Below are 6,000 nucleotides of genomic sequence, written 5' to 3'. Positions count from 1 at the left end.
CCAATAACCCATTTTGCAACACACAGCAACTCTCATTTAGCAGCTTCTGCATGGATAAAGTGTTACTTAATAGTATAAACATCATCTACGAATAGAAAGATAGGAAATAAATCTCCCTCACCTGAAGGCACATCCAGGTTTAATGGTGAAAGGCTTTTTCTGACATCGTTGATGAAAAGATTAAAGAGAAGTGGAGCAAGAACACAGCCATACCTTACTCCACTATTTATATTGAAGCTTGGAGTTAAATTCCCTCTGGAGCCAAAGCTCACAGCGGCTGAGTTTCCCTTATTTAATTGCTGTATAGTAGACAAGAGTGTGAGGGTGTCAAGGTTCATTAGGGTCTGGAACAGGATGTATAGATTGAGAGGCCTGTGGTCCAGGATGGGCCTCAGGGTGCCGTATTTTTTGCCAATGAGGAGGTATATGGAGTATACTCCTGTTCCCTGTTGAGAATGTGGAACCAATTATATTGCTTGTTTTAATAGTAAACATTGTACCTCTTGTTACAACAGAACATTGTGCTCTGGTGACAATCTGTGGTATCGTGGTGGAATGTTCGGAGGGGTGGAGATTAGTTCTAGGCAATACCCATTGCGGATAATTGATAAACACCCAATTGTCTGTGGTGATAGTTTGCCAATGAGAGTGGAATTGCTGTAGTCTTCTGCCCCACAGGAGATGTGTGGAGTGGAGGGGTGGGAAGGAGGTCACTGCTTAGATGGTGTAGTGGGTTGCTTTGAGTCTTGGGACTTGCCTCAGTTCCTGAAATATTGTCCTCTATAGGACTCTCTAAATCCCCCTCTTAGATATTGAGTTTGTTGTCCCTGCTTTGTCTGGGAGGTAGAAACGTCAGAGGATTGTGGCTTAAATCCTCCTCTAAACTGTGGTCTGCGAAAGGAGCCTCTATATAGTGTGGTATATAATGCCCACATTGCTTTTGCAGTATCTGAGACTTTTCTCAGTTTTTCAATAGTGGTGTCTACTTCAAGGCCAAAAAAATGTTTCTTATCAAAAGGCACATTAAGCACTGCCTGTTGAATTTCTGGTTTAAAACCAGAAATGCAGTCATGCATGCCTTCTAATATTAATGGCAGTATTGACACTCCTCGCGGCTGTATCAGCAGCATCGAGAGCAGACCTTATCTGGTTATTGCTTATAGCCTGTCCCTCTTCTACAACCCGTTGTGGCCTTTTTTGATGCTCCTTTTGGAGGTGCTGTATGAATTCTTGCATCTCATTCCAATGGACTATCTTATCTGGCCAGAAGTGCTTGAGAATTGGCAATTCTCCATTGGTTTGCTGCTTGTGTGGCTACTCTTTTGCCAGCAGCATCAAACTTTCTACTTTATCAGGAGGAGGAGCATCTCCTGACGACTGGCGGTTAGGTCTTTTTCTAGCCACGCTGACTACTACTGAGTCCGGAGGAACCTCATGTGTGATGTAGTCTGGGTCTGTAGGTACAGGTTTATATTTTTTGTCGATTCTAGGGGCAATGACTCTAGCTTTGACAGGCTCACTAAAGATTTGTTCAGCACGTTTGACCATTCCTGGCAACATTGGGAGATACTGGTATCTAGAGTGAGTGGAAGACGGAGTCTTGAAAAAATCTTCTTCCAGGGGTTCAGAGTGCATAAGCACCCCATGATAAGCAGCTGTCCTAGAGACTACTTGAGTGTAGGCAGTAGTGTCTTCCGGTAGAAGATGTGGAGGGGTATAGCTCAGGATAATTATCTGGAATGGAATCAGCATCATAAAGATCCCATGGGCCCACTGTATCTCCCCATGCAAGTATAAAGAATGTGTTGGAGAAGGCATGGTGGTGGACTATTTATAAGGTGAAAAAGAAATCTGTGGAGAGTGAGCAGGAGAAGTATGGAGAGGTGGTGGTTTCTCCTTTTGTTTCTGAACCTTTGCTGGTGGTTGAGCAGTCTAACCCCTCTTGAAAGGCCAGCTTTCTTTTAGTTTTTAAAGAAGTGCAGTCATGATTCAACCAGTCTCTGTGTATATGGATTCTTGATTGTCTTTCATCCATAACGTCCAATATTGGCTCAATCTCAGTCTCTTCTTCAGAAGCTTTGTGAGATTCTAGCATCAGCTTTGAGATTTGCTTAAGTTTACTCAAAAGTCCTTGTTCCTCTGTGTATGAGAATTTATTTGGTTCTGAAGTTTGGATCTTTTTCGGTCCCGAAAATGAAGTCGGTTGTTTCGGCTCCGAAGCAGGACGTCAAACTTTCGATTCTGAACAGAGAAGTCGCTTACTGAAGTCCGAGGTGGAAGTTTTAACTGACTTGCTCGACTCCGAAGTGGACGGAGGAGTGGCCTTTTTTGGCACCGATCCCAAAGGTCTGTCGCCGACAGTCTTTTTTCGGGCCGAACCATGGGCTTCCGGCAGTGGTGTACCCAAGGCCTTCGGCTGTTTTTTTTATATATGGACGTTTGGGCAGACGTACTCACATGCTGGCCAGCCGTGATGGGTCTATCATCTTCCGATTCTTGATCGGAGTCGGTGTCTCGGACGGAGACCACTGTCTGCACCTGCTTTTCCTCCATGACGTTGAGATGTTCAGTGCTTTTTGACGCCATTTCTAGTCTTCGGGCCCTGTGATCTCTCAAGCTCTTCTTCGAACGAAACGATGGACAGGCTTCGCAATCTTCTTATCGGTGGTTCGGAAAAAGGCACAAATTACAAACCAGATGTTGGTCTGTATATGGGAACTTTGCATGGCACCGAGGGCAGAATCAAAATGTAGTCCAATCCATCAGGCTTTCCACGCGGTAGGCCTAAGTAGGCCCAATTCGGGCGCACGCACCCCGAAGGGCAAAAATTAGATTCCGACTGTACTACCAGTTTGATGTTAGATGGAAATGCGATCGAAACAATACCGACGATTAAATAGGTTTACTAAAGGTTTTCAGATTCTAAATCTCAGAGCGAAAGAAAACAATCTAACAATGGAGTCGATGCCCATGTGCACTGTGATCGAGAGGAGGAGTAACTCGATCGCGTGACTCCGAAAACACTTCTTCGAAGAAAAACAACTTGTAACACTCCGAGCCCAACACTAGCTGTCGGAAGAGCTATGCATAGCATGTGTATCTGCAGCTACACATGCCATTGAACACACACACATATATAATATATATTTATATATGGAAAATGTCACTTACCCAGTGTACATCTGTTTGTGGCATGAGACGCTGCAGATTCACATGCTGTGCATTATCCTGCCATCTAGTGTTGGGCTCGGAGTGTTACAAGTTGTTTTTCTTCTAAGAAGTCTTTGAGTCACGAGACCGAGGGACTCCTCCCTTTAGGCTCCATTGTGCATGGGCGTCGACAACATCTTAGATTGTTTTCCCCACAGAGGGTGAGGTAGGAGTTGTGAATATACTGAATGTGCCCATGCAATGGATTAAGTATGTATGTACATAATGTGTATTAAAAAAGTATTTATTTACAAATTTACAATTTTCATTCAACTTATAACAGTTACAGGCACCCGGGGAGGTGGGAGGGCACATGTCAATCTGGTGTCAGTTGCTGTGTTATAAACACATGGTCCGTTGGGGGAGGTTTGTATTTTTTCTCCACCCTAGGCGTGATAGCCCTGCCTTTCACTGGGTCTTGAAAGACTTGTTTTGCGTGCTTGAGCATGCCTGGGAGCATTGGCAGACTTTGGTAGGAACTGTTGGTGGATGCCAAGGTGTTAAATAGGAAGTCATCCTCTATTGGCTCTGAATGCATTGCTACATTGTGGAATGTAGCTGCCCTTGATAATACCTGCGTGTATGTAGTGCTGTCCTCTGGAGGGGACGGCCTTATCGGGTAACAATCTGGACTGTTGTCGGAGACCGGTGCATCATATAAGTCCCATGCATCCGGGTCATCCTGCGTCATCCCCGTATGTGTTGCTTACTGCACTGGGGGTGTTGTTACCGGGGACAGCTGTGGTGAATGTAGTGGAGAAGGCTGTGGCGAAAACCTTGGTGGTGGTGTTTTGTCTCTAGCCACCTTCGCCTTTGGCTACATTTCTGACTCTCGAAATGCCAGCTTTCTTTTGATTTTAATTGGAGGAAGAGTTTGTATTTTTCCAGTCTCTTTCTTGATATGCAGCCTCCTCTGGGTATGAACTGGTTCCCCCATACTTATTTCATGCTCAAATCTATGTACATGCATTTGGGCGGAAAGTCCTTGCTTTTCCGTGTAAGAGCTTAATTTCGGCTCCAAGGCTGCTTTTTTCGGTGCCGAAGGTTTCACCTTGGGTGTGTCGAACTCTTGGTGCCGAAATGGTTCGGAGCCTGTATCTCGACCGGAGTCGGATGTCTTCGGCAGTTGTGTGGCCTTTTTCGGTGCCGATGGTTGGTCACCGTATTTTCGATGGGTTAAGCCATGGCCTGCTGGCGGTGGCATCCCCTTGGCCTTTATGATCTTGGAGTGAGTCTTGGACGGGGCAGTTTTACTCACAGTTTTCTGCGTTGTCGTCGGTAGCTCACTTTCGGAGTCGTCTGAGTCTGTTACTTGTATGGAGATTCTTTCCTCCTCCTCCTCGACGTCGATCTGTTCTCTCGGTGTCAAAGCCATTTGTAGTCTTCTGGCTCTTTGATCGCGTAGGGTCTTTTGGATCGAAATGCCAGACAGGCCTCGCATGTATCCTCCCTGTGTTCCGGTGATAGACACAGATTACAGACCAAGTGTTGGTCTGTATAGGGATACTTCGCGTGGCAATTCGGGCAGAAACGGAAGGGGGTCCGGTCCATTAGTTGACGATGGACGCGGTCGGGCCGACCAGGCCCCGCTAAAGAGTGGAAGCACTTCTAGTATCGTGTCGATATCTTAACACTAAACCGGTACCGAGCGCGAACAATACTGTCGAATTTTCGATGTTTAGCTAACTTTCCCGATTCAAAATACGGAGCGAAGAGGAACACGCCCGAACCCGATGGCGGAAAGAAAACAATCTAAGATGGAGTCGACGCCCATGCGCAATGGAGCCGAAAGGGAGGAGTCTTGTGACTCGAAAAGACTTCTTCTAAGAAAAACAACTTGCAACACTCCGAGCCCAACACTAGATGGCAGGATAATGCACAGCATGTGTATCTGCAGCTACACATGCCATCAAACATATATAAAAAATATATATATATATATATATATATATATATATATATATATATATATATATAAAATGTCACTTACCCAGTGTACATCTGTCCGTGGCAGGTTGAGCGATGCTGGATTCGGGTGCCTGATCTGTTGTTTGTGTTGTGTTAACAGATCTGGTCTGTTTGTTGGACTTCTCAGTAGTACCCCACATCAAACTCCCAGTGTGGTGTACCACGGTTGACGAGCCCACGTTGGTGCTATAAGTATTAGTTTGAGTTTGTTGACCAGATAAGGAATGAGCGGGAGAGGGGGAAAAGGGTAAGCAAATATCTCTGACCAGCTGATACATAAAGCATTGCCCTTGGACTGAGGGTGTGGGTACCTGGACGCGAAGTTTTGGCATTTTGCGTTTTCTTTTGTTGCAAATAGATCTATGGGGGTCATTACGACCCAGGCGGAAGGCGGAGAAGCGGCGGTAAGACCGCCAACAGGCTGGCGGTCTTTCCTCAGCGTATTATGACCATGGCGGTTACCGCCATGGTCATCCGCCGCTTCTCCGTTCCGCCCGCCACGGCGGAGACGACCGCTGGGCAGGAGACCTGGGTCTCCAGCCCGGCGGCCGTCACTATACCGCCGGCGGTATTTTGCCCCTGCTTACCGCTGTGGATTTCCTGCAGTAGGAACCGCTATGAAATACATGGCGGTAAGCACTATCAGTGCCAGGGAATTCCTTCCCTGGCACTGATAGGTGTCTCCCCCACCCCAACTCCCTCCACTACACCCCCCACCACCCCCCAAAGGTGGCAGGGCCCCCCTCCCCACCCTGACCCCCAATATCACAAAACTCACACACACGTGTCGCAGACACCACCAACACACACCGACATACATGC

This window comes from Pleurodeles waltl, chromosome 2_1 (genome assembly GCF_031143425.1).
Source record: "Pleurodeles waltl isolate 20211129_DDA chromosome 2_1, aPleWal1.hap1.20221129, whole genome shotgun sequence".
NCBI lineage: Eukaryota > Metazoa > Chordata > Amphibia > Caudata > Salamandridae > Pleurodeles > Pleurodeles waltl.
The sequence above is the reverse complement of the archived record's forward strand: the minus strand, read 5'-3'. Positions refer to the sequence as shown.